The sequence below is a fragment of the Sorghum bicolor genome, chromosome 8, assembly GCF_000003195.3.
Source record: "Sorghum bicolor cultivar BTx623 chromosome 8, Sorghum_bicolor_NCBIv3, whole genome shotgun sequence".
Taxonomy (NCBI): domain Eukaryota; kingdom Viridiplantae; phylum Streptophyta; class Magnoliopsida; order Poales; family Poaceae; genus Sorghum; species Sorghum bicolor.
The window spans coordinates 38393756-38416913 of record NC_012877.2 but is presented as its reverse complement, the minus strand read 5'-3'; the positions used below and the strand labels follow the sequence as shown (position 1 = coordinate 38416913).

At 40.1% G+C, this 23158-nt stretch overlaps 1 long non-coding RNA gene across 1 annotated transcript; it reads right to left on the bottom strand.

Annotated features, from left to right (window-relative positions):
• On the bottom strand, positions 17167-20882 carry LOC110429585. Its single transcript, XR_002446686.1, has 3 exons — positions 20579-20882; positions 19539-19765; positions 17167-17451 (listed from the first exon to the last, which is right to left on the bottom strand). It is a non-coding gene; the product is annotated as an uncharacterized LOC110429585 (long non-coding RNA).

Sequence of the window (23158 nt, the reverse complement as noted above, 5' to 3'; positions counted from 1 at the left end):
AAACCTTGTAAGGAGTCATGATTGTCTCCGATTCTGAAGTTGTGATGCTCCTCGTATATCTTCATCGGGCTCAGATACGCAACCCTTTTACTGGCAGACCTATCTGGATCCGAACCATACCGCATCTATTGTTGTTCAAAATTCATTCTGCAAGGAGCACTTGTATGTTAGATGTTGAAAATTAATGTAACTCATGAATAATAACACAAGACAGTACGAGTGACACTTACAATGCAAACACGGTTACCAGTTACGCGTCTAGTCTCTGGAGGTTCATCATTAGCCACATGTCCTCGAAGGTAACGATTGCCTTTGTATGCTCACTATTGAATACTTTTGGTGGTATAATCACATTGATCGTGTCAATGCCTACAGAAGCTGCTCTCATATACCAGTCATGCATCCTTTTTATACCAGCTGGGATCTTCTTGAGTTTGTCCCAACTAAGTAGTGGTCTGCCCGGCTCATATTTAGAAGGGACAAATTTGTAATCATCTTTCGTTGGTGGCTTGATATTGACAATAGGTGTTTCAAAGCTTTTCGCCTCCTTCTCATGCTCTGCCAAGTCAACAAGTTTGGAAGTGCGGCTCCATGCAATTCCTAACAAAAATAGGGTCGTACCAGCGCCCTTCTTCTTTGGGTCGTACGGGAAACCAATTTGGAGACCAAGAATTTTATTTTGTTTGGTGGTGGTGGTGTCTTACGTCATATTTGGGTGCTGGTGGTGTGGAAGATTGCGATGTTGAATATGGTGGTGAAGCATGTGGTTTAGGTGATGGTGGTGGAGTGGGTTTTGATGGTGGCAAGGATGGTGGTTGAGGCATTATTGGTGATTGTGGTGGTGGGGATTGTAGATGCAAGATCGGAGAGGTTGGAGGACTGGGAAGAGATGTGGGATGGGACGACTCCTAAGTCTAAGGCACTTCTCGGGGTGATGGTTCTGGTAGCTGAGACAGCAGGACGTCCCATCGAGGCCAAAGAATAAAATTCTTGATAGCTTGTCCCAGTTTCTCAATGCCCTTAGGACCGGGAATGTCTAGCATGTCGTCCTCATATCCTTGGACAACTATCAACACTTCCACCATGCAGTAGTCCTCAGGGATCTCACTACCATGGAATTGGCGCCCCGGGATCGTAAGTCCTGTGGCTACTTCCCTTGTATGTTTATTGTTAAAACCATACATTATGACTAGGGAGCAAGGCACATGACTATCGATCTCATCAACTGGATTGTGGAACTTGCCTCCGGTAGTCGCAATACTGCTTTGGACGATCGAAGCTTGTTTTGTTGTTGTCGGGGCGACGACTAGCTGCATTTGAGGAGGCTGACCACTTAATTGGCTAGACATTGTGGTCGCTAGTCGCTGCATCAACTCAGAAAGAGCATTGGAGAGGATTTTAGACATCACCTCTTTGTCTTCTCTCTTAGCCTCCTCCTTAAAATAATTAGACATTTCTTCTTTGTAGTGATCCCATTTCCTGTACATTGCTTCCCACTCTGGTCTGAATCCTTCTTTCCATCCTTCTTTGGATGAGATGCCTCGTACATGACTAGGATGCTCTGGGTTACCTAGAGCAACAGTAAGGACATCTTTCTCGCTTTGAGGCTTAAATTCGCCCACTCGCTGCTTAGCTGCTACCAAGAAAATATTCTTCGCTGCCTCTTCGATCATTGTGTCAGAAAATGATAAGCCAGACTTGGCTTCCTTTGCCGGAACACGAGCACGAACCCACCTCAATGCCCTGCGACCAAGTTGGTCCGGAGCACTGGCAGACCCTTAGCCCTCTGCGCTTCATCCTCTTGCTCCCATTGCGTAAGCTTGCGCTGGTAACCACCTGTGCCTAGGTGGTGGTGGTACTTGTTCCTTTTTGAGACCTCGGAGTTGGATTCGCTCAAAGCTCTGAACTCCTCGGTACTCCTCTGCTCTGGAAACACCACCCATTGACTAGTAGAGATGTTATACCTCTTTGTCGGGTCCAATCCTTTCTTTGCCCACTTGGAATTCAACTCGGACTTGTAATTCTTGAACATGATTGCCCACTGCTTCAATGTATACTCCTTTACTAGGTCTTCTGAACCCTGAGGTAAAACAAATCTTGTAAGTAGCTTATCCCACTTTCTTCTGATTTCATCTTGGTCTACTTTTGCCCACTCCCTGACTCTGATGTGAAGATGGTCCCTAACTAAGAATCCGAGTGCGTTACGCCACTTAGGTAAGGCCTCTGGAGGTGCCAGGGGTTGTCTTGTCGTGCTCACATCTGTAATTCTAAACGCTACTTCTGGAAACTGATTCAATCCTCTTTCACCTCATTTCCTTTTCCCTCGTTTCCTTTTCTTGTCATCAGTCTTATCGTTGGTCTTCTCGGTGGTCGTCTCTGTCGTCGGCTCGGGTGCACCTTCATGTGTAAATTCTTCGTGGGATAGGATCTCTTTCAGTTCATTAAACTGAGATAACACCTCCTATTCATGTTAAAAGGTAAACACATAAATCATTCTTGTGCATATACTGAGGGACATAAAAGTTAGAAATATTTAATTATAGATGAGTAATTCACCTCATCCCCTTTTGGAATGCAATCAGGGTCACGTTCTAATTCCCGATGAGCGTTCCTCTCTTTGCGAGGAACTGGAATGTCGCTAGGGGAGGTCTCTTACGAAGGATTTGATTCACGTTCTTCTACATGCTCCGTGTGGTCAGACCCTTATGTTTTCTTAGTGTTATGTGACCTTTGCACCTTCTCTGTGTGGTCCAAATCTTTTTTCGGTGCTTGATCGATGCGGTCGAACCCTCACGCTTGGTTTGGGGTTGGAGAAGTCATCGCGATAATCTATATATATATATAATTGCATTGTAAATAATTGCATTATAAAAATAATAATAATTACTTAGCATATGCATAATTTATATACATAGACACTTAAACTAAAAGTAAATATATATAAATAATTGCATTATATATATAAATAATTGCATAATCTATACATTCATATAAAAAAAATAAAAATAATATATCCACCCTCAAGCCAGCTGGGCCGGGTGTCCAGCCCACCTCCCAATCTCTCTGGCCACGGATGGGCCGGCCCAGCAGCACAGGGCCCCACTTGCCAGGCCAAACCCTGCCTCCCCTAACTCCGGCCGCAGAGACGATGCTGCCGCCGCCGCCGGTGAGCACCACCCGCGAGGCGGCCCTGACGCGGCCCCGGCCGCCTCACTCGACTCCCCCCGCCTCCCTGCGCCTCGCCTCGACTCCGCCATGCCCGGCCGCACTGGTCGTGTCGCCGCTGTGAAGTCGCGGCCGCCGCACTCTCTGCCTCCGCCCTCGAGCTCCCGCATCGGCCCTCGCGCGCGCGCAGCTGCACCCGCCCCACGCGCAGCAGCAACTCGATGCCGGCGAGCTTACCTCGACGCGTGGAAGAGGAGATGTCGGCGATGGAAAGAGAAGGGCGGCTGCGAAAAATTTTGGCAGCATGCCGGCGTGAGTTTGAACAGACTGGCGCCTTCGGACTTATAAAATTTTGGAGGTCTGCGCGTGGAATATATATGGCCTCCATTTCTATAGGCGGTTGCATTGAAAACCACCTATAGAAATGCTTTCTAGAGGCGGTTCTCAATGCCAACCGCCCGTAGAAAACGATTTCTACTGTCGGTTGGCATTTACCACCGCCTGTATAAATAGCTCTATACAGGCGGTGGTCAATACGATGTTTTTTGTAATTATTATTATTATTGCTTTCTATATTTTTGGTAACTATTTTTTATTGTATATTGATATTATAATATAATAATATTTTAACATAATTATTTCTATAATATATATTTGTAACATAATTATATTGTTTATATATTATTTGTATAATGATATTATAATATAATTATATTGTTTCACACCTATATATTATTTGTATATTATTTTAAATTTCAAATGCAAAATTGACTATGTATGAAAGGTAGAGCTTGATGAGCTCTAACTCCTCTGTATTCAAAACTTTTTCATTTGAAGTCACTTAGTGCCTAGTTTGACCTAATTTGACCAAGTTAAAAATTAAAATTTCAAATTTCCACAGCTACTGCACACGTTTTCGAAACCCGAGATGTCCCCAACTCAAAAAGTCATGAATACAAAGTTTGTTCCACTCATCAAGTTATACATTTCATACATAGGATATTTTTGTATTTGACAAAGCATTATAAAAGTGTAGTTCTAAATCCACATGTCTCACATATAGTTTCATAAAGTTTGTGTGAGATTCACATACATTTCATACATAGGACATTTGACCAGAGTTTACATGATGAATCACAGATACAATCTATGCCGCCACTATTCTTCCTTGTCCATTAGGGCGCACCTAGGGCAAAGAACTCTGTGGGATGCTTCGCTCAATATTTTTTATCTTCACACGATGGTCCGCAAAGAGAGACATGTCACTAAACTGGTTAAAATCCTCGAGATCTGATACACCGTCAACTCCAACTGCTTGTTGTTTTCCTGGAAAAACTACATGATTTGGTTTGTGAGAACTTTTCTTCTCATTCTTAGAAAGGATCTGTTCAGCATAGAAAACCTGTGCAGCACGGTTAGAAAGAATCCACGAGTCATCTTTATATCCCACCTTACTTAGATCAAGAACTCTGACCCCATAATTATCCACTGTGACATGTTTATCTTCAACCCATTGACATCGAAACATGGGGATCTGAAATGTACCATAGTCTAGTTCCCATATGTCCTCGATGAAGCCAAAGTATATAATAATATCACCAGTTTTGTCGTCTATGGCCTCGCATCGAACACCACTATTTTGTGACATGCTATTTTTGTCCTTGGACTTGGTATGAAATGGGAATCCACTTATGTCATAGGTTTGCCATGTTGGCGTGATGGTCTAGATGCCAAAGCCTTGATGATTTGTTTCTCAATTGTTTCCCCATATGGAATGTCTTGCTCCCTTAGCCATGTGTACAATTGTTTCTTGTGTTCCTTCATTACCCAATCGTCTGTTTGCCTAGGATTATGTTCTCGAAGCTCTTTCATGTGTTGTTCAATCAAATGCTCCATTATCGAGAGCTGATGTAAGATGTTGTGATGTGCCTCAAGTACTCTATTGTAATCTAGTGGGATGAATGATTTCCATCCAATCCTCCCATATCCATGCAGCCTAGCCTCATGTCTTGATGGAGGCAAACCTATTGCAACTTGGTCTTTTAGGACATTATTGCAGAATGGTCCTCCGGACTCAATCGCCTCTTCGGTACAATACCCCTCTATCATGGACGCCTCGGGACGAGCATGAGTTGATACATAGCCATTTAGTATTGACATAAAATGCTCGTACGTCCACATTTCATGCAGGTACATGGGACCCAATGCCTGTATTTGTGGAACCAAGTGCACCACAAGGTGCACCATGATATCAAAGAATGATGGGAGGAAACACATCTCAAATTGTGACACTGTTTCCACTGTGAATTCCTGAAGGGATTCTAACTCATCACGGTCAATTACCTTTTGTGTGATCTTGTTGAAAAAGTAGCATAATCGTGTGACTGCCATCTTTAAGAATACTAGATTTATAGCCCTTATTGCAATAGGGAGGAAAGTAGTCAGCATGACATGACAATCATGTGAGTTGTAGTTGGTGAGTGCTAGGTCATTCATTGACACAAACTCCGTATGCTAGAGCAGAATCCATATGGGACTTTCAGTTTCTTCAACCACTCACACATCGCATGTTTCTCATCTATGTTGAGGTTGTAGCTTGCTGCTAGGAGATGGTACTTTCCATTTTCTTGAAGAACAGGATGAAGCTCTTTTTTTATGCCTAATTGCACCATGTCAAAGTGTGAATTGAGTCCTTCCTTTGTCTTGGTCTTCATGTCTAGCTATGTGCCAGTTAGACTTCCAAACACATTCTTCTGGACATGCATACCATCGATCGCGTGTTATACATCCAAGTCTTCCATGTCAAAACACGAATTGAGTCCTTCCTTTGTCTTGGTCTTTATGTCTAGCAATGTGACAGTTAGACTTTCGAACACATTCTTCTGGACGTGCATACCATCGACCGCGTGTCGTACATCCTAGTCTTTCTAGTATGGCAAATACTCAAAGAAAATGGTCTTCTTCTTGAATGTTGCCCTGGAGTTGATTTGACATCCTTTCTTGTTTTTCCGTCCTGTCTTCTATCCAAACAAAAATTTAATGTTGCTCACTATTTTGAAAACTCTATGGCCTTTGCTATTACCTAATGGTGCATCTAAGTTCCTTTCATCATTTCAGTCAAAGTACTTATCCATCTTTTTCAGGCGGTACTTGTGTCCTTTTGATAAGAAGCGTCTATGCCTCATGTACACTATCTTCTTAGATGCGTTAAGGGACATGTAATGGGTTCCATCTATGCACACCACACAACCAACCTTTCCCTTGAATTGCCCTGATAAAATAAAGAGAGCAGGGTAATCATTGATCGTAACAAAAATAATTGCTCTCAGCGTGAATGAATCTTTGCGATACTCATCCAACATTTGAACACCTTTTTCCCATAACATTTTCATCTCCTCCGTCAATGGCTCTAAGAAAACATCCATGTCAACTCCAGGTTGGACTGGTCCAGAGATAACTATGGTAAGCAAAAGGTATTTTCGCTTCTGCATCAACCATGGAGGGAGGTTGTAGATGCTGAGAATCACCGGCCATGTGCTATGCTTGCTGCTCCTCTTAGCAAATGGATTCAGCCCATATGTACAAAGTGCGACCCTAACATTCCTTGGTTTGCTGGTAAAGTCTCGGTGGTTGTCATTGAAATCTTGCCACTGCTTTCCATCGGCTAGATGGCGAAGCTTGCCATTTTTTTTGTGCTCATCAGAAGCATGCCAACTCATAAGTTTTGCATCCTTAGGGTTAGCAAACAAACTCCTCAGTCGATCTACCACTGGAAGGTACCATATCACTAAAGCAGGAATCTTTTTCTGCGCATAATAGTCAACCTCTTCTTTATCTTTGGTCATGGGTTTTGAACTCTGTTGGGCCTTATTTCGCTTCTTCCCTGCTTTACACATGGAGGCAACACAATCCTCTAGATAGTCTTTGTTTGTCTTGTACCGACTTGCACCACACTTTGGACAACTATCAAAGACCTTTTAATCATCACCTCGCTATAGGATACAATGATTTCTACATGCATGGATCTTCTCGACACCCATAGTCAGTGGACTGATCAGCTTCTTTGCATAGTACGTGTTAGCAGGCACTTTGTTCTCCTTTGGAAGCATATCTTCGATAATACTCAAGAACGCTGTTGACACTTGCTAACACCACTTGAATACTAGGTTGTCATCCCCAGCATGGCACTAGAGTGTACTATGGTATTTATACGCACACAGATAATCCGCAAGCGCACGGATACCGTTGAAGCTTTTACCCGGTTAAAGGTTTTATCGTATCCACAGGGAAACGGGAGAACCAACTACGCTCTAACTTAACTAAGATAGATAGATAGGTGTAAATAGGAAAGATGATAGAATCGAATAAGAACAATATTAAAGGTAAGATAACAGTGAGTGATAATATGGGAATAGAGAATAGAGCAATTCTAGTATATGGGCGATGGTAGCAGAATAGAGAGGATAACTATGGTTTCTCTACTTCAAAGGGGTATGTCTATGTCTGGGACGAACCACGTGATAAGAGTACACCACGAAGGATGCTTATCCATAGGCCGACAAACCCTACCCGTCCTGCTAACGAGAGGTGGACTACAGGGGACCAACGTAACTGTCACCTACGCGGCCTACCACACGATCCAGCTAGTCAGGGGATATCCACAAGTAATCTAGGTCTAAGCACCACGCTTACACCTATACTACAACTCTAGCCTATAGAGTCCTATAGATTAGAAGTACTCAAAAGAGTTGTGAACCAGAACATACATGATTAGTAATTGCATAATGAACTAGAAGTAGATTACCAGAGTCATCCCATGAGCAAGCTTGATTAGAGCTTGATCATGACGAAGTACAACTGGAGGAAGAACCGACAGGCCGGTCTCTCCTCTAATCCTCCTTCGCTCTCCATCTCGCTACTATCTAGATCTACTCTAGTTTAGAGAAGAGAGGAGAGCTCTCATCTCTAAACCCTAGATTTTGCTCTGTCTATGAATAATGAATAATGATCAAGGGGTGCCTCCTCCGGGGGCCAGGGGGTCTGGTTTTATAGTCCCCTCAAGTGAACCTGGGCCGTCAGATCAAACCGACATTGATTGAACGGTTATTCTTGATCCTTTAGGTCGGTGGAGCATAATCCGCGAGATTGAGCGTGATTGGCCACAGGAGGTGGGCGGGCGCCCAGTAGGACAGGGCGGGCGCCCTGTCTCTGGCCCCGTTTTGCCTCCGCTTCGGTCTCGTGGCTTCTGGAGTCTTCTAGATGTAAGATAATTGCGCAGCACGTTAATATCTCTATGTAATCCCGACGTGTGGGCCTTTCTTCCTTATTTCCTGATAACACCCTGCAGAAATAGACAAACACCAAAACTCGTGGAATTCTGTCAGATAAAACCCTAAGTCTAGATGTTGATTTCATTTGGATCCTTTTCTTTGTTTATTTGATAGTTAAATTTGATACTTAAGGACCGTCAACAAACTCCCCCAAGCTTACCTCTTGCTCGTCCCTGAGCAAGGATAGACTCAGCAATGGATCAGAAGTTGTTGCAAATATCTTAAAAATTTGACGGTACACATGCTTTTTAAATAAGTTCTCATCTCTGAGTTAGAGTAAACTGTCAAGAACTAAAACTTACTTACTTTACCTTTCACCATGGGACTTGTAACCGTCACTTCTGTCTTGAGTAGTTAAAAGATAGAACAGTCTAGCCAAGTGTCATGTCTCTTATTCTTGATCAGCTATAGCTCTGGAGTTTTTGCAGATTTTCAAATAAAAATCAGAGATTCCTTGTATGACTCTCTAAATCTCTCTTTTGTGGTATTTCTGGATCCTTACCAAGGCAGTGATGGTATATGCCTTCTCTCAAGATATGTGGTATTTGTGGTATAAGGCACAGTGACATTGCCTTCTCTCTCACCCTACTCTAATAAGGCTTTAATATCTGGAGCTTATAAGTGGGAGATAAAGTATACATACTTACAAGACATTTATTGTGTAGTCAAACCATGGATCCAAAGAAACAAATCAATAAGCCAAATCAAGATGTGCATGTGTGGCGAATGAATGGTGTATGGTGATGATGGTGATAACAATGGTGAAAGTCTCATTCTACTTTTGCTCTTTTGAGGGGGTACATACCTTCCTTGCTTTTTGAAACTTTATGAGGAGAATGAGATGCTCTTCTTTTTCTTTTCTCTCAGATGGGTATCTTGTACCCCTAATTCTACTGTCGGACACTTGTCCATTTTTACCTCTCGTCTTACTTTTTTTCTTTTCTTTCGAGGTTCCGGGCACTTGCCCCTTTTTATTTCCTCGTTTATTTATTTTTTTTTCTTCTTTTTTTTTCTTCTATTTTTTCAGAGCATTCATCTCTTGAGATAATGTAGCAAGTGGTAGTAACCAAAATAACTGAAGTATTTATTTCACAGAGAATAACAGGGATAGGAAAATGTTTTTGGCTATTCTCTCCCGGATTAGGAGTAGAATGATTTTGGGTGAAACTGGAGATGGAAATGGATGGATATATGTGGATGGTACTTCCGGAGTAGAAGTAGCATATTTGAGTGAACGTGCAAGTGAATCTTGATTTAACCACATGACAAGCTCCTAAGGGTCTACACAGCTTGACCACACTCAATGCTCATAAGTAGTAAATAATAAATGTGTGGCTCAAAGTCTAGCGAGCATGTATATATGGCTGTGGTAGGAATTTAAACTCTCATCATACAGGAACTCATCATGCAATATTTTAAAGATTTTTCAAAGATAAAATTCTCCAGAATTCTAGCATCTCTAGGAACAGATAAATAGCAGCTCAACCTTCCCATATCATATCCGTTAACAACTTAGATTTCAGATCAAGTTTTTATCCCACAAGTTTAGATCTAGAGCGAGCTTTAAATTATAACAGTTATGTCTAAACTTGAGAGAGAACTTTAAATTTGCAATTTAGGCAGAGCAACTATTCATCATATCCATGCTAGAGTTTTAATATTAAGTTTCATAGCAAACTTTATTTATTTATTTAGCAAACTAAGAAAATATATATATATATATAAGCATAAAATCTTTATTTGGTTTTTCATAGTTTATGTATTTTAATATTCTAATATAATATAAGTATAAAGATAGGTAGAAATACTTAGCGAGATAAATAGGGGTGCTCTCCCCCAAGCTGAATTTTGGCGTAATTTCTCTTGATGTAGCTAGCAGGTGGCAGAGGTGTATTTGAAAGTCAGCAGCATTCTGACAGCGATTAGAATGTCCTCCGTCTGCTAGTCTTCTTGATTCTTAAATTCTGTGGAGCTCAAATAGACAACAAAGCTTGTGGAACTAATTAAGTGTTAGCATAAATATCTAGCCTTCATCACGTTGAGCTTCCTCAATAAATATTATTCCCTGTTTTTATATTTTTATTTTATAAAGTAGAAAAGAAATATTTATTTTATTTTTATGCCACCACAGTGAAGGTACTTATGGGTTTTATGCCACTCGTAACTCACATGGGGCTTAGTATTTTTTAACATTTTTATTTTCTTTTCAAGATAGCATGATTAACTAATAATCTATTTAAGGAAAGTAAATAATTAAAGGGAAAAGGGAATGCAGAAAGGATAAATATAGATAACTACCAATCTTACCTTTCGGCGAGGGTTCAATGTTTTAAGTCTTCTTGACAAGACTTCTCACCGTGTTCATTCTTCAGGTGCGTCATTTGATTCAGGTGCGGACCTTGACGTCTGCACCTTTTAATACGGTGTCACCCATGTTCTTCGTTTGCCCAGCAGTTCGAAGTGAGGTGTTAGCAGTATCTTGCTCAGTGTGTTTGTGCTCGTAGTGTACCTGCTCATAGAGACAAGGCAGAGATCAAGTGCATGGGCCCTGTTGGTGGAAAACACCAACAGAACCAAAAGTGTATTTGTTCTTCTCTAACCTTAAGCATAGTGAGCAAGACATGTTGATGGATGATAAGTTCATGAGTGTAGCACTTATAACATTTGTCAGATCAGATCGCTCAACCTTATGGGAAGATAATCTATCTATGTATATGTCTTTTTCTTTATATCTCTCAATGATTGAATGTGTAACATTTTAGCTCATATGATTAGGAGTGTGGGATCATGGAGGTAGTACTAAGAACAAGGATTAAAGGACTAAACATGTTTGATCAGTTGGGTTGGTTAATCTAGAGTTGTAAATCATACATGTTTGTCTCTTTTATTTATATGAACGCCAGAACCAAGGAGAAGCTTATAAAAGTGATAGTCAAGTACCTTAAGATGTTACCTTTCTTGAAGAGTGATGGTACAGTATCATCTTGTGGAAGCTTTCCTTTCTTAGCGGTTGTGCATCGTGTCTGTGGCACCCTCCATGGATCATCTCTCTATGATGAATGAGCTATGTCCTTCTTGTGCTAATTGTTAAACTTCATGTGTCACTCTCTTCGTCTCTGATGTGAGTTTATCTCAGGACTTCCCAAATTGATATTGAAAGTTTTTCTGCAGGGGTTAGTCCGACAAAATATACCAATATCTACTCAAGTAGTTTTTTTTAGTTCAATAACCAAACTAGACTCCATGTCTAATCAGATTAAGGAAGGCTATTTAACCTAAGCACCATGCTTAATTTAAATGCCAATGGAAGTATGGCGAGTACTTCCAAACGAACACTTGCTAGTAAATAGACAAAGGTAGCATGACAACATTTATAGAGATCTACTCAAGTGGAGATGAAGTAGTGTGATTAGTATTTAACAAATTGAGCATGTCTCAAAGGTATGGACAACCAGCATAGCAACATGGCAAAGGATGTTTTTATGTAAAGTACTCCCCCAAGCTTGAATTTTGCAAAATTCAAGTTTGGATGAATTTAATTCAATGTTGTATGATGATTGGTTGGACATACCTTGTGCTTGTCATTCATCCGATCTTCTTGCTCCAATCTTAGAAAGGTTAGTGACAAGAATACCCGAAGGAATATTTTTTTTACAATTATCCTTATATGCTCAGTACACAAGGTAATGTTGCAAATAAATAAAGGCTCATGTTACGATCTGATCAATGCTTATTTTAAGACACTAAGCTTGTCCTTGGGAAACCATCAGTTTATGTTGGCGAAGTGGTTTCCCCTCCGACGCCAACCTATATCTAGATCAACTCAACGAGATCTGCAATATTTATTATAGACATATGCATCGACAACCGCCCTTTTAAAGTTTTTATAAATAGAAAGGAAGAGGGGGTTGGAGATCTCAAGTGTGGTGATGTCGGAGAGACCAATAGATTGGGAAGATGTTGCATATGAGCATGGAGTAAACGAAGTGGCTATGAAATAAATTCCATGCTCATTAATGTTATCTTCGTCTCTAATCTGAATGTTCGGAGTTTCTCCTGGATTGGTCTCACCTATGTCCTCTTTTGTAGTTGGATGAATCTCATCTTCAAAGGGAGTCAAGAACTCACCATTTGAAATTGAGCCAAAGTCAGAACCTATTAAGGCTTCTTGCTTATCCATCCATTCTACACATTCTAGCCATTTAGAACTTGTGATCAAGAAAAGGGAGGTGTTAGAATTTTCAATATGGCTTAGCTCTCCTTCACTTGATATGTCATCCTCGACTTCTTCATAACAGGAATGAGGACATTCTCTAAGAGAAACATTATTGCAATGATTTGAATTATCCCTGCTTGAAGGTCTCTTATAGAACCAGAAGTCTAAACCATCAGCATCTAAAAGATTTAAGGTCGGAATTCCTTCCTCCCTTGGAGAATTTTGGGGTATTGATGGTTTAGGATCGATAGCTAAAGTTTGGGATTGAAGTGGTTGTGATCTGGCTATCGAAACTTCTTCTTCTTGTCTAGGAACTGGTTCTTTCTCTTTCTCAGGGATATAAAAGCTAGGAGACTTTCCGCTCATTAAATCAATCAAATTCCAAGCTTCACTAGTGGATAGGTGGTGGAAAGATCCTCCAGAGGCCGCATGAAGGGTTTGCTTATCTTCCTTACTAAGGCCCTCAAAAAAGTGAATTAGAAGAACTTCTTCTGGAATAGAAAGTTTTGGGCCAGTGAGAGTAAGGTTAATAAAGCGGTCCCATGATTTGCCAAGAGATTCTTCTTCTAGTTGTCTAAAAGAAAGAATCTCACGCCGAAGTTCCACCACTTTGGAGATTGGAAAATATTTAGAAAGAAAACTACTATATAACTCCTTCCAATCTCCATGAACACTCCCTACTTTGAGTTTATACCAATGTCTAGCTTTTCCCGTTAAAGAGAACGGAAAGAGCTTCCATTTAAGGGTCTCATCGGACATGCCTTCTGTGCGAAGGAGGTCACAGACTCGATAAAACTCTCTTAGGTGTGTGTATGGGTTTTCCTCACCTTCTCCTAAGAAAGGTTGTTTTTGAATAAATTCTATGTATTCGGGGTCTATCTCAAAACTAGATGCTATGATAGGCTTTGAAGATTTTGGTGGTTCGAGATGTGTGCCCATAGGTCTATGAAATTCATAGATAGACATGTTTGAATTCATAATAGACTAGAGATCAAGGATTAGATAAGAAGAAAGAATAGCAGAGATGAGGCAAAGGATAAAAGGAAAATATTTTTCTTTATTTGTTTTTAGAAAATGATTAAGCTAGTTCGTAGTCAACTCAGCAACCGTTTCCCCGGCAACGGCGCCAAAAATGCTTGTTGACACTTGCTAACACCACTTGAATACTAGGTTGTCATCCCCAGCATGGCACTAGAGTGTACTATGGTATTTATACGCACACAGATAATCCGCAAGCGCACGGATACAGTTGAAGCTTTTACCCGGTTAAAGGTTTTATCGTATCCACAGGGAAACGGGAGAACCAACTATGCTCTAACTTAACCAAGATAGATAGATAGGTGTAAATAGGAAAGATGATAGAATCGAATAAGAACAATATTAAAGGTAAGATAACAGTGAGTGATAATATGGGAATAGAGAATAGAGCAATTCTAGTATATGGGCGATGGTAGCAGAATAGAGAGGATAACTATGGTTTCTCTACTTCAAAGGGGTATGTCTATGTCTGGGATGAACCACGTGATAAGAGTACACCACAAAGGATGCTTATCCATAGGCCGATAAACCCTACCCGTCCTGCTAACGAGAGGTGGACTACAGGGGACCAACGTAACTGTCACCTACGCGGCCTACCACACGATCCAGCTAGTCAGGGGATATCCACAAGTAATCTAGGTCTAAGCACCACGCTTACACCTATACTACAACTCTAACCTATAGGGTCCTATAGATTAGAAGTACTCAAAAGAGTTGTGAACCAGAACATACATGATTAGTAATTGCATAATGAACTAGAAGTAGATTACCAGAGTCATCCCATGAGCAAGCTTGATTAGAGCTCGATCATGAAGAAGTACAACCGGAGGAAGAACCGACAGGCCGGCCTCTCCTCTAATCCTCCTTCGCTCTCCATCTCGCTACTAGCTAGATCTACTCTAGTTTAGAGAAGAGAGGAGAGCTCTCATCTCTAAACCCTAGCTTTTGCTCTGTCTATGAATAATGAATAATGATCAAGGGGTGCCTCCTCCAGGGGCCAGGGGGTCTGGTTTTATAGTCCCCTCAAGTGAACCTGGGCCGTCTGATCAAACCGACATAGATTGAACGGTTATTCTTGATCCTTTAGGTCGGTGGAGCATAATCCGCGAGATTGAGCGTGATTGGCCACAGGAAGTGGGCGGGCGCCCAGTAGGACAGGGCGGGCGCCCTGTCTCTGGCCCCGTTTTGCCTCCGCTTCGGTCTCGTGGCTTCTGGAGTCTTCTAGATGTAAGATAATTGCGCAGCACGTTAATATCTCTATGTAATCCCGACGTGTGGGCCTTTCTTCCTTATTTTCTGATAACACCCTGCAGAAATAGACAAACACCAAAACTCGTGGAATTCTGTCAGATAAAACCCTAAGTCTAGATGTTGATTTCATTTGGATCCTTTTCTTTGTTTATTTGATAGTTAAATTTGATACTTAAGGACCGTCAACAAACGCATCAAATCCAGCATCAAACAAACCATACATGGCTTTTGCCATCAACAGTTTTAGCACAGCTCGCAACGTTGTGAACTCTTTGGTACAACCCTTAGACTCATCATACAAAGGCTCTTCTGCTGCCTTCTTCAAGGCCTCCATCCCTTTCATTAATAACATTGATGGTTTAGTATGACGACGCAACATTGCCTCCAAGAATTCTGCATCGTCCGCTGCCGTATCATTTGGTAAGACATGAGTTCTTACACCACCATTTCCCCCAGCGAATCCACCAGCGGTAACATTTGGCACAACATGTTCACTGTAGGGTGTGTCGTGGAAAAACTGATCAGCAGGCATGCCTGGTCCATCGGTGTCGACGTTTGCTGGGTCCCCAACTGTATAAGGCGCCGAGCTACCCTCTCCAAGCTTTGTCCAAATCAAGTAATCCTTCATTCCTTGGCAGACTAGATGAAAAATGATTACATCAAAATCTTCAAATAGAACAATATTTCAACAGTCGTAGCATGGACAATATATGTGCTTCATCTTTGTTCTCAAAGCATGGTTCTTAGCGGCATCAACAAACCTATACACCTCGGGTATATATGATAGATCTAGTCTTGATAAGTTATACATCCATAAGGACCTCTCCATCATGAGCGTTTGAAAAATTAGTAAATTAATTGAAATATTGTCTAGGAATATTTGTTATCAAAAATAAAGAACACCTAACAATAAAATCAAATTGAAAAAATAAAACAAGTATAAAAAATAAAGACAAAACCCTAAGTAATAATTCAAAAAAGAACACCTAACAACTAAATCAAATTGACAAGGTACAAAGACACTATTGATAGAAACTAAATATATATCTTTATATCACTAAAATAAATTTGACAAGGAAACATGGAAATGATGAGAGGAGAGGCAACATCTTAAGCAACCTCATACATGAAAATGCTTATTTCATAATTAAATCAAATTTACATAAAAAATAACATCCTAAACAATATAATTTAAATAACTAAAAAGAAAACTTATCGTTCTCTCTCTTCCCAAGCATGGAAACACCATTCATGTAAACTACTACATATATATTTATTGGATTCACTAATTAGAGAAGGAAACATAAAAAGATGAGAGGAGAGACATCATCTAACCATCTTAAGCAACCTCATTTGAGCAAATATAGTCCATGTATAGCTATTCTACTCTCTCCCTCTCAGGCTGAAACCCTAGATCTAAAAAGTAGCTCAAATTGAGCGAGAGGGCACAAAAATAGGCATTAGAGGCATCAACTAACCTTTCTTAGCCACCTCCTTCCAAGAAATGAAGATCAAAACCTCCCCCTTGTATTTTGGAAAATCTGGACCTCTAAGATGGGCTATAATGGAAGGTGGCTGCGAGCTACAGTTCCGCCCAAGGTCAAAGAAGGGCCCGGGCTGGTGGTATTTATAGGAAGATAAAGCACATGCGGTTTGTTTATGGAACCGCTTGTATAAATCTATTAATACAGACGGTTCACGTAACAGAACCGCCTGTATAATTGGTTCATTTACACAGGCGCTTCAGTTATGTGAACCGTCTATGTTAGTATATTTACAGAGGCGGTTCACATAACTGAACCGTCTGTTTAAATAAACCATTTACACAACGGTTTTCTTACAATAACCGCTTGTACTGAACCTTTTATACAGGCAGTTTTTAATTCTAGCCATACCAATTTACAACACAGGCGCATTATAATTAAACCTGTGCAAACTTTTTGCCCTCGCCGGTTTATAGCATGTGTGTACTAGTGTTTGTGTCTTCCACCGTTGCACAGTTTGTTTCAGATTTCAGGATTTTAGCTTATAGTTCACTGAATATTCAGAGTTTGAGTTTGTAAATTTTGTTCTCGTACTGCGAACTTACACAGGTTTCATTTTGTGAATTGTATTTTTCGTGCAACAGTGAGGCATCCACTCAAGCAATCATGAGAGCAATAGATATAACTTTTACTCCAAACTGAACACAAATGAACTTTTCCCATACCAACTCGTCACTGTACATCTGATACGAGAAAAAAGATGTTACTCCTATCTACTGAGGCGAAGATCCATGGTACTGAATATCAGGATCAGCCGAAACTAACAGTTTTAATTGTTACAGATCATGAAACACAAACAAATCACAAGTTACACCCAGAGTTTGAGCAAAGCTTGCAACAAGCATGAGTCGATAGAATAACAGTCCATCTGCATACTGCTCCATCAGATATTTGTTGTATCCCAAACCTGAAAGTAATCAATAGAATATGAGTAATTTAACTAAGAGGAGATATGTTACCAAACCAAAAAGTCATCAACAGTAAGTTCTCGTTTAGTTAATTCATTGCTGGCTTCAAAGTTCAAACTGACGGTAATAATTATTCAGTTCCTCTTATGTTTAACTAACCTCTAGGGACATATCAGGCTTTCGTTCTTCTACTTATTTGGTTTTTGGCATGACTAAAAATTCATTATGGAGTTAACTTGTACCTATAATTGATCTAGTACGGTGAACCTTTAGTCTTAGCCTGTGCTGCTTCTCGTGAACAAGGTCTGTCACCCAACCAGGCCAGCAGTAGCCGCCGGAATACGTAAAGAAAACAATTTTCCATGGATACGAAAGATTACTTTGTTCCGGGGACTCACCCCGTCTATAAAAATCACAATTACTTGGATGGGGCGGCGACATTGAGTGAGCGGAGAGAGGCTTGGATGGCCTCGGTGACCTAGAGTTGGAATGCGAGGTCGAGGTCGGAGGCGGAGATGGCAGCGGAGGATGCGAGGGCAACCTGCTTGTGGAGTGCGGCCAGGTCGACGCCGCCAGCCATCATGTGGACTGGTCGTGCGACGGAAGATCGGGATGGGTAGCGATGGCTGCTCGCGACGCCATCTCGGAGGCACTAATGGAGCTAAGCAGATGGGCTGGACCTAGGTCTTTGCTTGGACGGGCTGAGCCAGGCAGGACCCAGATCCAAGATAATTAAATAATTAATTTTTTTAATTATGTGCTTTTAGATTCGTGTAGATTTTTTTTTTTTAAAAAAAGAGAGTACCGGAGCAGTTGCCATATCTTGTAGGCAGTTGATATTGTCTTTTGTCCTTTCTGTATCTTCGTCGTCTCTTCCGTTTTGGTGGTGGTTATATATGCATGTTAGGGTAAGGTCCTTCACTTCTGTTGTCTTTGCCTGATTTCAAATCAAAACTTTGGCAAACGCAACAACAGCTAATCTGTAGCGACAGATTACTTTGTTTCTCTAGTCACAAATTGGTATGGTTCCGACAATGACAGAGTAACGAAGGCTCTACCTTATATTATAACTACTACTGTACAAAAGAAAAATCTGAACAGAAAAAATGTAGATTCAAGGGGGCATTACTTGTTCCTTGAGGTTCACCATGAAATGCAAAGAAACTAGTATACTGATGCATTAATAAGAATTCATTTGCAATTAACACCGCTGCTTTCTGTCACATATATACTTCACAGCAATATCATTCTCTAAGAGGATGAATTAAAAGAAAGGACATAATAAGTAGCTGTTTCAGAATCATTACTTGTAATGGAAAAAACAAAAGATTATATCACATGGACGACTTCAATACCTAACTATCGTTGCTATACACATTCTTGAGGAGCCCTGAAATGGGAGAGAGGAAATTTTTTTTTAAAGAATCAATATTACCAGATATACTATATATTCTACAATATCTTTTTATTTTACTTTACCATATGAGGTTAATTTGCTTGACATTCGTACTAACGTTGCCTATTATCTGAACACCTATTAATTGAGCGAAAATATTGTTTAACTTCTCAACCAACATGCCACATCATCAAATTAAATAGAAAAATTAATATGGACTATGAAATGGAACGTGCTACCTAACCAAAGACAAGCACATGTGATCTCTATGTACGTAGAGCCACTTGTCTGTATAGGTGACCACAATAAGTTATGTTCAGAACAGCATAATGCAAATCATTGATGAACAACGCAGAGGCGGCTGTACGGCCATCCAAAATGTACAGTGGACTTTTATTCATTGGAACTCTAGGGCCTTGTTTACTTCCAAAATTTTTTGCAAAATAGGAATATTAGCACTTTCGTTTGTATTTGACAAATATTGTCCAATTATGTACTAACTAGGCTTAAAAGATTCGTCTCGTCAATTCCGATCAAACTGTGTAATTAATTTTTATTTTTATCTATATTTAATACTCCATGCATACGTCTAAAGATTCGATGTGACGGAGAATCTGAAAAATTTTGCAAAATTTTTGGGGAACTAAACAAGGCCCAGATGGAACCAAAAGTTTGTGAAAAGTACATCACCTGTACTAAGGGGACTGGTTGAGGAGGTCATGTAGGAGTCACTCTGGGCATAATTACCCGAAGACCGAAGACCGAACCAAACTGACCAAGACCGAGACCGAACTTTTCGGTCATAAATTCGGTCCCTGCTTCCAACTAACCGAACTTTATACGGTTAGTTCGGGTATAGGTGTCGGTTAACACTGGAGTAGATGATATCTTTGGCTTTGTACGTGGACACTGGGGACCTGTTAGAAACAAAGGAATGAAAAATAGGTAGAAATTAGATAGAGTGAATAGTGAAAAACTATAGGTTTTCACAACATGGAAATGGATAATTTGAGTTATTTGGAATTGAGGAAAAAATACAAAAACATGAGAGCATAGCAAGAGAGAGCACAAAATTTATTTCTCTTAGGTTGAAGTGAGGATTTTCCTATGTTCTATGCTACTCTGATTTCCTTCTAGGAAAAAAATCAAATTTCCTCCATTGTAAACACTATCATGATTTCCTTTTCTTGGAAAAGAACTTTCCTTTCTAAGCACTATCATGTACTCCCTCATTTCAAATTACATGTCATTCTGTCTTTTTCAATATATAATTTTTACTATGCATCTAGATATAGACTATGCCTAAATATATACTCCCTTTTCATTCTAAAATTTAAGACGTTTTGGCTTTTTTGTAGTTTTTGTTATGCACTTATTACATATGCACTATATCTAGATATATAATAAAATCATGTATCTCAAAGCCAAAAAAATATGTATCTAAAAAGTTAAATCAAATTATCATTAGAATGGAGGAACTATTCTCTTCATTGGAATTTGTTTGTTAAAATTTCCTTTGATCCAAATAGGACCCTAAATTTGGATAATTAATTCAAAAAATTTAAATGCAGAAAGGCAAAGCAACAAAAGTAACCGAATGGAAAGCTAAAAAAGTGACAACTATCCTGATTGCCGAGAATTAGGCAAATAAAACAACACCCCTCGTGACTTCGAAGAAGCGAGCCGTTATTAGTCACAAGGATGACAAATAACAGCAGGTACAGCCTCACCGTGAGTCAGCTAGAGGATCAGCGTGTGGCCGATCGGAGGAGGCGCGCGGCCTCGTCGGCAGCGAGGACGCACGTCCAGATCCAGCTGTCCAGTAGCAAGAATACGTTGTGCGCGATGCACACCGCCATCTCCACCGGCATCGCCATTGATGAAATTTGCAACCTTGCAAGGAAAAAACTGCAGGCAAAGTCTTGACAGCTTTTGTTTTTCTCCCCGCAACTCGAGCGCCTCACAGCTAACCACACCGCTCATGCGCATTGCTGTGAGCTCCGGTTTAAATGGAGATGCCGGAAGGAGAAGAGAAGGTGGGATGCATGGACTATGGAGAAGGAGACCGGTAGTGTAGACAAGTGGGCAGGTGGGCTTCTGTGGAGGCCCACATGAAGGAAGAATCATGCCACGCATGCACGCAACAAAGTGATCGATCGTATTCCTACCAGGCAGGCAGACGACACGGCCGGCGACGCGTCACCACATGGCTGAGTGAATGATTGCCACGACGGTGTGACGGAGGTTACCATTTTTATAGTTTCTCATCAGTTTGGCTGGCATTAGTGGCCTTAATTAATGGTAGCTGGTCGAGAATAGTTGTGCAGGATCACCAAAACCTGATTCAGTACGGTAACGATTTCTATTTTTAGATATGATCAGGATTGATTTTTCACAAGCGGTATAGCTAGCAGTCGCATCTCCATCTGAAAGCGATTTACCGATCAGGTCAACCGAACCATATAAGCTACATTTGAAAATCTACTCCATCTATCCCATATTACAAGATATTTGACTCACTATAGTAGAATGAACCTCTATACAAGCGGTTCTAAACATATTTCTACGATCGTTTTTCGTAACTGCCAGTATTAGGAACCAACGAATTCGATTTTTAAAAATAAGAAAAAATAATAATCCTATGAAAAGCCCACTGGCTAATCGCCCGAGCATTTTTTTTTAATAAAAGCACACACAACACGGCTGGTGGGATTCACAATTGATTTTTCACAAGCGGTATAGCTAGCAGTCGCATCTCCATCTGAAAGCGATTTACCCATCAGGTCAACCGCTGCATTTGAAAATCTACTCTCTCTATCCTAAATTACAAGATGTTTGACTCACTAGTAGAATGAACCTCTATACAAGCGGTTCTAAACATATTTCTATAAACGTTTTTCGTAACGGCCAGTATTAGGGGCCAACGAGTATTAGGGGCCAACGAATTCAGCTTTTAAAAATAAGAAAAAATTAATCCTTGGGAAAGCTCACTAGCTAATCGCCCGAGCATTTTTTTTACATAAAAGCACACACTACACGATCGGTGGGATTTGAACGTGAGACCTCCCCCTCACGTGTAGCCTCATCTACCACTCTACTTATCACTCTCCACATATTATCTTACACCGAGCATACATTGATTATTTGAGGCCCTAAATAGATTCAAATGGAAAAGTTATCAACTATAAAATTTCATATTATCTTACACCGAGCATCTTTTATATTGGTACTTTCTCCATCGTAGGTCTTTTATAAAATTTGAATTTTAAATTTAAGAAATTCAAATGTTGCTTTTAACAACAAGATGATTTCAAATGAAAAATTATCAACTAAAAGTTTCATAACTTTTTGAGATCTGCAAATTTCATTTTTGCAGTTTTTTCAATCGAGGTCATTTGAAAAGCTTAAAAATTTTAATTTGAAATTATTTCTGCAGCCAGTTTTCTTAAAAATCGCATGTTGAAATATGATTTTTCCTTAGGAAACCTGCCTGTAGAAATACATGATTTCTATAGACGGTTTTGTTAGAGAAACCGCCTGTACAAATGCACCATTTTTACTGGCGGTTTTGTTAGAAAAACTGCCAATAAAAATTTATTTTCGCTAGCGGTTTTTTAGTCGGGCCCGCCGATTTCTTTTCACAGGCATTTTTTAATTGAAACCACTTGTAAAAAAATTCAACCGTCTGCATAGAGCTTTTTTGTACTAGTGACTTTTCAACCCCAAATTTGACCACTTGTGTTATTCAAATATAATTAAATTTAAGTTATTCGAAGAAGTTTTATTAATAAACCAAGCCACGACAAAATAAATGATATTTTGCAAAAAAATTTTAACAAGACGAGTGGTCAAATTTAGTGTAGAAAAGTCAAATGCCTTATAATTTAGGATGGATTGAATATTTCTTAGACTAGTTGACTATTAAGAGTCTGGTAGATAAGACAAGGAGAATTTTGGGAGAGGAATGCAGAGCAAGAAGGAAGAACAGCTAGTTTCGAGGATAGCTTATCCACTCCTCTGTGCTCTCATGAGTCACGATCCCTCCCCCTCTAGGGTTCCAGAGGCAGGGCCTCGAACACGCACGTGCAAGCTAGTGCTCTCCCACTATAAGAAATGTGATATCTTTTGACATTCAATATATGTCATAATACATGAAAAATAAGTCAGAGATCCCCATTTATGACACCAAGTTGACGAAAACTGAAATATCAAAAGATATGTGTCTTTCATGACAACTTGTGACATTTAAGTGTTCATGTCATAATATTGTGATATTCGTTTTAGACGTCACAAGCGTTTATGACTTCTAC